General features: G+C 36.5%; 1 long non-coding RNA gene across 1 annotated transcript; it reads right to left on the bottom strand.

Moving 5' to 3' along the window:
• Positions 1-4,547: 4,547 nt before the first annotated feature.
• LOC145694206 (uncharacterized) lies at positions 4,548-7,203 on the bottom strand. The gene is made up of 2 exons (XR_014132958.1): positions 7,008-7,203; positions 4,548-5,124 (listed from the first exon to the last, which is right to left on the bottom strand). It is a non-coding gene; the product is annotated as an uncharacterized LOC145694206 (long non-coding RNA).
• Positions 7,204-10,720: the final 3,517 nt, after the last annotated feature.

Here is a 10,720-nt window from a genome sequence, read left to right as displayed (position 1 = left end):
AAAAGTTGAGAGTTGATTTTGAGTTTTATGTCCTGTTCAGCAGCGAGGCTATATGAGACGTGGATCTACTGATTAACGTGGAATCCGAACCACATGAGCTCCCGTTAGGAATAGAACCCGGGTCTCCCACGCCGAATTCACGTACGCTAACCACTTAGACACGAAGGAGCTCTAAATGAAAAAATATAGGTAAGAATTGAGTTTATTCTATTTTTTTGTATTTCAGTTTTCTTCAGATGATCACGAGTGAAATTTTAGTATTTTTAGTTTTGTCAAATTTTATTTGGTTAAAAGCAGTTGTTACCAATTATACAGGTATTTAGAGGGCGCACCTCTTTGAAAATCGTGCATACTTCACACTCTCCTCCTCCCGCTCGTGTTTTTGTCTAATTCTATCTGCAATTTCAGATGCAGCATTGAGTTCTCAAATCTTCAATAATAATAATAATAATAATAATAATAATAATAATAATAATAATAATAATAATAATAATAATAATAATAATAATAATAATAATAATAATAATAATACCAATTTATATTTATTTCTAGCAATAGTTCTACATACTTTTGTAGTGCAGGCGTCCTGGAAATCACTGCTCTAAAATATTTTATATCTTAAAAAAAAGGTAATGCCTCATAGGCCAACTTAAAGGTAATAAAATCAACAATATATAAAAGACAGTATAGATATTTGTGGAACACTAAAGGAACTTTTTATTTTTTAAAAGTAGTGGGATTAGCTCGTATTTTTGGAATTTGTTTATTTATGTTTTCTTAGTATCCTTTATTCATTATTTATTTATTTATATATTTATTGCCTATTGAACTTTATCCAATACCGGCCTGAAAAGAGTTACAGGCTTTCTTTGCCGGACCTACTATAACATTTTTTTTTCGATTTAATACGTATATGCATATGGAATAGAGAGTATGCATATTTAATAGAGAAATAATAGAGAAATAATGGTATTTAATAGATACCATTATTAAACGCTTGCAGGGACATGGGTTTAGAAGTAAATGCAGAGAAAACTAAATACATGGAAGTGCGTCGGGACCGTAATACGACAAATTGTGGGGGCGTTAAAATATTAAATAATACTTTTGATAAAGTGGATACTTTCAAATATTTAGGATCAATATTAACAGACGAAAATCATATTCACGAAGAAATTAAATGTCGACTAAAAGCAGGGAATTCGTGTTACTATTCGGTTCAAAATCTCTTGTCGTCGCGAATTCTGTCGAGGAATTTGAAGCTTAAAATATATAAAACGATAATCATGCCTGTTGTTCTGTATGGTTGCGAAACATGGTCGCTTACTCTGAGAGAAGAACATAGACTGAAAGTATTTGAGAACAGGATCCTGAGAAGAATATTCGGACCCAAGAGGAACGAGAATGGGGAATGGCGGAAGCTTCATAACGAGGAACTACATAGTTTATACGGTTTACCCAACATTGTTAGGGTCGTCAAGTCTAGGAGGCTTAGGTGGGCAGGTCATGTAGCTAGAATGGAAGCAAGTAGAAACGCTTTCAAAGTCTTGACTGGTAGACCCATAGGAAAACGACCATTAGGAAGACCTAGGCGCAGATGGGAGGATAATATTAAGATGGATCTCGCAGAGATAAGAATACAAAGTAGAAACTGGATCCAATTAGCTAAGGATAGAAGTCAGTGGAGAGCTTTTGTGAACGCGGCACTGAACCTCCGGGTTCCATAGGCCATAGAGTTAGTTTTAGTTTATGCATATGGAATAAGTCTAACTCCAACTGAATATTGAGGCATCACATCACCATTTGCTGCTCTCGTTCCCGGTAAACCAGACGGAGAGAAGATGCAACTCGTAGCTAATCTGACGTTGATAAAAGACAGTGGAGTTAGGCAAACAAGAGCATTGATAATGTAGTCGATGGTTTCTATCGTACTTCTCGTGGACCAATGACCACGCATACACTGCCAACCAGTGGCGGCCGGTGGATTGTGGTTTCGGGTGTTGCAGTACGAACGATAAAAGACAGAAGACATAAAGTTAACTCATTGACTAATCAATATAACTTTAGATGCAAATGCTATGTGACATGTTAAATTAAATAAAATTCTGTTTTTAAAAAATAAAAATGCAGAACATTTTATCCGATTAATCACCTTAATTAATTAGTAAGTTCATTCTCCTCTCTTTGATTGGAGCAAATCTGTCTAATACATGCTGGTTGAACTCTGGTATTCTTATTGTCAGCTCGTGTGGAAAAAAACTTTTCGTCTTTTGCTGACGCCATAGGTACAGTTAATATTAATTTCAGAAGCTTTGTAGATTTACTAAATATTTTTTTCTAGATTATTGCGAACGATTCATTCTAGCAAACTCAGTCCCTGACAGTGATCCGAATTCCTCTTCAGCGTTGACTGAAGAGAGTTCGTAGCTGAGATCAGTGTTATAAAAAATGTACATTGAATACAGTTTATTCAGGAAAATTTAAAATAAATTGAGGAAATTTATCTGGTGCAAACAATCAAGGGCGGATTCAAGGGCTATAGTTCCCCTTTGACCCTCAGGTATACACTGGATAAAATGGACTTCAATCCTGTTTTACACTGGATAAAGCGGCAAACTGTAGTTTAGCCCCTCCCTTGATCATATCCTGGATCCGCCACTGCAAACAACACTACTGCCATAAGATATTGTGTAAATTTAAACTGGATTTTTTTTCGAACATTCTCCTAAATTGCCCTTTGCTTGTTTTGTCTAAGCCTTAATTGCAAATTTTTCCTCAGTTGAAAGCTGGTCAATGTTTTTTGTAAGTTATTTACAGAAGTCATGGTATACAATTCATTCATAATTTGTAGGTTATTTACAGAAAATTAAACCTAATAATTAAAAACCAAAACAGCTGATACAAAATAGGTACTGATATATGAATTGCGAATGTCACATATTCATACATCAACACACACACACACACATGTGCGTAAAAGAAAAAAAAACTACATTCCAAATCATCCGTCTTGGTTCTTACGCAATGCAAGATGAACACAATATACTTCCACATGAGGCGAAACAATGCTTATCAATGTGATATGTTCTGGAAAGGAAACCTTGAAACCCGCCAGATGAAGGATCGGCATGTAACAGAAGCCAAAAATCAAAGAACATCAAAACAAACAGCACTGCCAGTTCTACACCCAGAATTGTTAACTGGGAGGGGTCCAAAGTATTTGAGGGAGGTCCAATGCGTCTACATAATATGGAACCTGTCTTATACTGCACCCGAAAAGACAATAAGTCATTCTTACTTACTGTCATCTATATTTTTTTTTTAGAAAAAATGATAGAACGATTATTTTTATAAGAAAAGAAGAGTACATGATGAGGCGTAAAATAAAATATTTAGCCTACATCAATCGTTTCTCTGTTAAACAAGTATAGTTCGTTAAGAAAGTCTACAAATGTTAGTCAAGTTTCGAAATTTTTGGGAGGTCCGGACCCGGTGGACCCCCTCGTGGCTACGCCCCTGAGCATTGCTAACTAGTTCCAAATTCAATGTGACGTTCCCCATCATACAGTTTTATGTGGAAATCATCAAGAGTAGAGAGTATGTATATTTAATATAAATATATTTCTTTTATTTTATAAAAAAAATATGTTTATATTAAAATACTATCCTCAGAGGGAGGGGGAGAGATTCTACATGCTGACTTATTAATATTTGATTCACATATTACTGTAGAAGAAGCCTTCATTATCAATATAAGCTAAGAATTAACTTGTAAATGCGGGTCTACTTTCATTTGTTTTCTCCTCTACTAGATATTTCCTTTCTTATTTTGTAATTCTGCAATCACTTTTTTAATTGTCATTATATTGATTTGCTACAGTATGGTCCCGTAATTTAAAAAATATGAATGCATAAAAACAAATTCCAATTGTTAATTGCTAGTGAAATAAAATTCAGAAAGCTTATTTAGCGCAAAAAACCTCATTCACTGGAAACTGTGCTGTGTTGCAGAAGCACTGCAACAACCAGACCCTTTAACTTCTGAGATAGGGGAAAGGAGACTTAACATTCGCTCCAATTCCCGCGCTGAAGGAATCTGGTCGTTGTATGCTCGCTGCAACACAATATAAATTAGAGATTCCGTGACGGATTATTTTTCGCTTTTTAAAACGGATTAACGGAACGAACAGTTACAGAAGTAAAAAAAAAAAAAAAAAAAAAGTTATTTAAAGTGTATATATGCAAGTATTAAAAAGTATTTTTCCTGTTCTTCACTACTATTGATAATAACATTTTTTTCTTGAAATACTTTGATCGTTGCGCAACGCAGCAATACTAACATTATCCGCCACTGCTGCCAACACTTGCTCTCCTACGTCATCCTTAGTCTGTTTCTCCCATTGTGTTTCTCTCTGCTATTTCTCTGATTGTAAAATCGCATTCCTACTTCATACATCGGCCAGTTGAAAATGAGTGGTCTAAGATTGTTTCAACTAAATTTATAGCATTTAAAAACATTTATTATAACTACACACAAAAGACGCATAATATGATGTAGAAAAATAATTAAAAGAAATAACGGAAAATAAGTTCGAAATGTCCACTTCATTTTTTTTTTTTTTTTATTTCTTTCTTCTGGTTCCATATTGCCAAATATCTGACCAAGTGTTGCACGACTTCACTTTCGAAGTACGCTGTTCGACATTTATTTTCAAATTATCATGTGATGGGGGTCCTCGTTTGGAAACGTCCTACATTAGGAAATCTCACAAGAAATAGTTATATGGGTTTTCATCTGGAGTAGTTACAGGCCACTTTAAACTATTTTCAAAGAAATGTGTATAACGATTTGAAAATCACGCGATTGTTGAAATTTTTAAATGCAGGAAGGTCAAGTTAGCTTAAATTGTATGCGGCTTAGCTCCATCTTACTGGAACCATTGCCGACAAATTGGACAACGTTTAAAGATATTCCGGGATCTGTAGACAAACGTCACTTTTTTTTTTTTCATTTCGGACTGTTGAAAACAGGTCGCCGCATTGCATCAATACGCTCTTCTGTTCGCATAATCAGTTCGAGTCCTCTCTTTTTTTTCCTGTCCTTCATTACTGTACTACAAACATCTGTAAAACAAAAATAAAATTGTAGACTTTGTCACCCATAAAATATACAAATTATTAATGTAAGTCAATCCAAATCACCGATGTTTTTAGTTGAAACACTGTGCGGGAGCTTATGTGGTTCGGATTCCACGTTAATCAGTAAGTCCACGTCTCATATAGCCTCGCTGCTGAACGGGACGTTAAACTCAAAATCAAGTCAAGAAAAAGTAGTAACATCTCTCGTATTATAACAGTGGTTCAACAACACAATCTTTTTATTATTATTATTATTATTATTATTATTATTATTATTATTATTATTATTATTATTATTATTATTATTAAATTAGTTCTACGTTAAAGTCTATCCATACAGCCTTTATGCATCTTTGTTTGTTATACGCAATAGAAAAAGAACAAAAATAGCGGACTCTTAAGTCAGAAATGGAACATATTGAAGCATGAATAAACCAATTGAAGAGCGTTTTTTTCAAAACTCGATAGAGCACAAAATATCTTTTTTGCAACAATTGCATTTTTGTTCTTATTGTACATAACCTCTATCGAGTTCTGGCAATTCGTTCATAATTTAGTATTCTATACACATGGCACATTTCGATATTTGTCAATTCTGAGTTCACAGCTCGATTGGTAGCATAAAAAGTATAGGCCTACCAGAAAAAAAAAAAAAAAAAACATACCTCCGTTTCTCAAAATTTGCTCTATCGAGTTTTCAAAAAACGGTCCTCAATTATTAACTCTTAAGCATGCATGTTGCTACAAACTAAGACAAAATTCCGATAAATAATATACTGAAGGGATGAGAAAAAAGATAGAGAAAGAACGGAAAGAAGGGGAAAGGCAGAAAGAGAAGTCTCAAAACAAACACGCTAATGAGCATCGACAATGTAATACAATCCGCTAATTACTTAATACAATAACGTAATCAAAAATATAAATCGTCTAACTTTAAATTTGAGACAAAAGAAGATGAAGTTATATTTATATATATACATGCATGCAACAAATCAAATAATATAATCCTTTTCTGTCTGCGACGACCAGTTAGTTCTTGTTCTTTTTTGTTGTTGCTCTCAGAAAATTATTACAGATAGACAGACACAAAAAGGAAGTCTGGCGAAAGTAGTTAAGCAAAAGGCCTGCTTGATGATTTAGCGTATGACATTTCCAGCCCCTGTTATAACAGAGCGACGATGCAAAAGGGGTCCAATTAACGTACGTAATCACTTTTAAAAGTCGGTCTCTCGTTACGACACCGGCCAACAGCCATAAAATGACTTCTTGCAAAGAAAACGAGAATAGCTGTCTTCTCCAGTTGGTCTTCTTTCTCGTCCCCTTCCTTCCCCTTTACCACAAGAAAAAAATATATATAAGATACGTTCGTCTCTTCTTCGTTTTCAGGATGTAAATCACAATAATTTTGTTCTAGAGGACTTTTGTCTATTGTGGCACCAGCTAGGAGGCGTTGACAACATGGTTCACAGCAGTTGTTGTCCCTTTTTGCTCGTTTATCTTCTTTCATACTTTCTTTTGTGTGTGTATGTGTGCTTTCTGACATCATTAATGCATACATACATAAAAGTATATCACAACAAGAACAACACTTACGATAAATCCTAACAAAAAGATTTAACAACAAAAACAAACAAAAGAATAATATTGAAGTTAGAATCCAAACTTGTAAAGAATACTTGAATATCAGTTTGTCTGAATAAATAACAAATCCTACATTGATGCTTCTGTATCACTTTGTAAATAACCAAGTGTTACACATCTCTAAAGAAATTAGATCATATCAAGAGTATTTTATGATGTAATAAAATGGACTTCAGTTTTGCCAAATAAGTCACGTACGAACACTATATATCTGTTTAATAGCGTACCTGGTCGCAGAGGACATTGGTATTTAAATGACAACAGTCTAATTTTCTCCATGAATGCATTATATGTAGTTCTTTGTTTCTTAGCTTCTGTGATTTTTTTGAAAAAGAAAAACAAATGTACTGCTATTCGCTGCCTGAGTTTAATTTCTCAGAATAATTTTCAATCAATAGCAATAACCTTGGAACATAAATAGCTTTCAAGTCAACATAGGAAGTTACTATGGTTTATTTAGGTAAAATAAATAAATAAATGGAATTAGTTGTTCATTGTTTCAATAGTTGCTGCAAAGAAATACGAATTTGTTTTAATTCCGAGCAAATTTTAAATTGACCCGTTCGAGAATTTCAGAGATGGGCTCGTTCATTCCACATTTTTCTAAATTATCGAAATAACAAGAGGAAAGCATTATCAGACGTATTGTGGTGGTCTAGTACTAATCAAAATGATCCATCTTTCTCTGGAACTACTAATTACGAAGTCATTTAAGCTTATTATCTAAATTACCTCAGGATATAGATAAGAAAATACATATTTATCAAAAGATAAGAAATGATTTTAATGACAATGGAAAGGTGAAAATAACTTCTTTTGTTAGGGTAAATTTAAGAAATGGGACTTAAGACCAAAATCATTGGACGCTCTTCCTAAGATTGAGAGATAAAGTTTATAGATAAAGTGGTTCGCTCGCGTCAGTGCTTTTAGCGTTACTATTTAAATATCTTAATTTTATTACATCAAAAAAATATTTTCTTGTCTTTGTGCATATTTTCTACACATTTGTTAATGAAACTATAATTGAATTACCCCAGCAAAAAAAAAAAAATATATATATATATATATATATATATATATATATATATATATACAGGGTGGTCGTGCATGAATGTCGGAAAATTCAGGAGATGAATCTACAGGTAAAAACAAGCAAAAAATGTCATATGAACATTGGGTGAATGCGGCTTCATTTGGACGCTAGAGGCGTCTGAAATGTCACCTTCCGAGGCGGCAATTTGCAATATCTCAAGAACGGAGAGAAATACGAATGTCGGGTCAAAACATATCAAAGGAAACCCCATCCGAAGAATCCAATTATGCATAAGTAATAGCGAAACAGTGGCGGCGCTAGAGGGGGCACAAAGAAAGTGAATGAAACATGGAGAAAAGTGAACAATTTACACTGAAAAATTGTAGGAGGGGATGTTACTTGGAACATGCAACAACAAATGTTAATGAACAAAAGCAACAACGCCTAGTCTGTAGGGACTTTATGGGAGGCGGATTGTAGGAATACAGTATCTTTGTAATGGTGAGAAATAGGAATGTCGGGTCAAAAGATATCAAAGGAAATCCCATCCGAGGAATCCAATTATGCACACGTACTGCGGAACAGTGGCGGCGCATGGGAGCTGCGAAACAGTGGCGGCGCCAGGGGAAGCATAAAGAAAGTGAATGAAATGCGGAGAAAGGTGAACAATTTACACTGACAAACTGTAGGAGTGGATGTTATATGGAACATGCAGCAACAAATGTTAGTGAACAAAGGCAAGAATGGGTACGCTGTAGGGACACTATGAGTAGTGGAATGTTGAAATACAGTATCATTTTAACAGAGAGAAATAGAAATGTCGGGTGAAAAGATATCAAAGGAAATCCCATCCGAAGAATCCAATTATGCACACGTACTGCGGAACAGTGGCGGCGCATGGGAGCTGCAAAGAAACTGTTAAACACTCTTAGTGATGAAACGTGCAGATCGTAAAAAACACGTATGGAAGATGAGACCCAGTGTACTGTAAAAACAAGAGGCATTGTACTTACCATGGTCAACATAATGCCATTCTATAGCAGCTGTTCAATATGTCCTCATTGTTCTTCGAAACAGACAGTTACACGATGGCGTAAGGATTATCTGGCTGGTGCCAATATCGCTGGCGTTTGCCGTAATGTGGCAAATGCAGCACATACACTCTGGCGAAGATCTTCAACATCATGCAGGAGCCGTGTTTACACGAGAGTCTTCACGTAACCCCACAGGAAAAAATCTAGGGGATTCAGGTCGGGTGAACGTGGAGACCATGCTTGTCTTCCACCACGACCTATCCACCTGCGTGGAAATGTTTTGTTCAGATATGCACGAATGGTGTGACATGAGTGGGCAGGGGCGCCATCATGCATAAACCACATACACTGTCTTGTCCTTAGTGGCACATCTTCAAGCAGAATAGGTAGGTTCTGAGTCAGAAACTGGAGATAAGATATTGCGTTCAATCGCTGTGGTGAGAAGTGTGGTCCCACAACGTTGTCGCCAATAATACCAGCCCACACATGCAATTGGAAACGCTGTTGATGCTTCGTCTCTACAATTGCATGCGGATTGTTGCGTGCCCATCGATGGTCATTGTGGACATTTGTGATGCCATCCCGTGTGAATAATGCCTCATCCGAGAACAATACCTGTGTTAGAAAGGCTGGTGATACACGGCAGCGGCGGTATAACCAACGACAGAAACGTCGTCGGGTTTCATAGTCACCATCGTATAACGCATGCGTTCGTTGTACGTGGTATGGTCTGACATTATTACTATGCAAGATGCTTAGCACGACTTGATGCGAAACGTGTTCCTGCCTTGCTATTCGTCTGGTACTAATACTAGGGTTTCGGGTCACATGTCGGAGTACCCTCTCTTCCAATGGGGGTGTTCGAACGCGTCGTCGTCTCGGAATGTCTGTGTTGGGAAGGAATGACCCAGTGTCCCGCAATCGCTGATGAATACGAATAAACATCCCCGGTGCTGGAATTTGTCGATCTGGGTAGCGTTCCGCATATAACCTACGTTCTTCTTCTGCATTACCTTCCGCTAAGCCGTAAATCAAATGCATATCTGCCATTTCGGCGTTAGTTTATACTACCCTATTCATTGTGGTACATTACACATAGCACTTGTTCGTCCCGCGCTTGTGAACATCAACACTGTTTCACAAGACACAAAGTAAACCACATTCACATAGACATGGATCACTGCCCTGCCTGTAGAGTGTAGCACTAAAACGCTTGTGCTGTTACTGTCATTGCCCCATTCAGCACGAATGAACTGTGCGCTGTCCTCAGCACCTTCGATGCGAACGCTCTCGTTACCCACGCTTTCACTACTTTTATAACTAACTCTACTACGCGACGCTCTGCACGCCCCCTTGTTCCACCTACTGTAGCTATGCGCCCTCTGTCATCGGACATGTATCATACAGTACACCTAGAGTTGTATTCCTTGTTTCCTGATTGCTTTCAAATAGTTGTGTTTTCACCAATTTCAACTTTTCTCAGTGTTTCATTAACTTTCTTTGTGCTCCCGCTGGCGCCGCCACTGTTTCGCCATCACTTATACATAATTGGATTCTTCGGATGGGATTTCCTTTGATATCTTTTGATCCGACATTCCTATTTCTCACCATTACAAAGATACTGTATTCCTACAATCCGCCTCCCATAAAGTCCCTACAGACTAGGCGTTGTTGCCTTTGTTCATTAACATTTGTTGTTGCATGTTCCAAGTAACATCCCCTCCTACAAGTTTTCAGTGTAAATTGTTCACTTTTCTCCATGTTTCATTCACTTTCTTTGTGCCCCCTCTAGCGCCGCCACTGTTTCGCCATTACTTATGCATAATTGGATTCTTCGAATGGGGTTTCCTTTGATATGTTTTGACCCGACATT

This window comes from Thermobia domestica, chromosome 9 (genome assembly GCF_964235325.1).
Source record: "Thermobia domestica chromosome 9, izTheDome1.hap1.1, whole genome shotgun sequence".
Taxonomy (NCBI): Eukaryota; Metazoa; Arthropoda; class Insecta; order Zygentoma; family Lepismatidae; genus Thermobia; species Thermobia domestica.
Note: the sequence above shows the minus strand (reverse complement) of the source record. Positions and strands in the feature narration are given on the sequence as shown.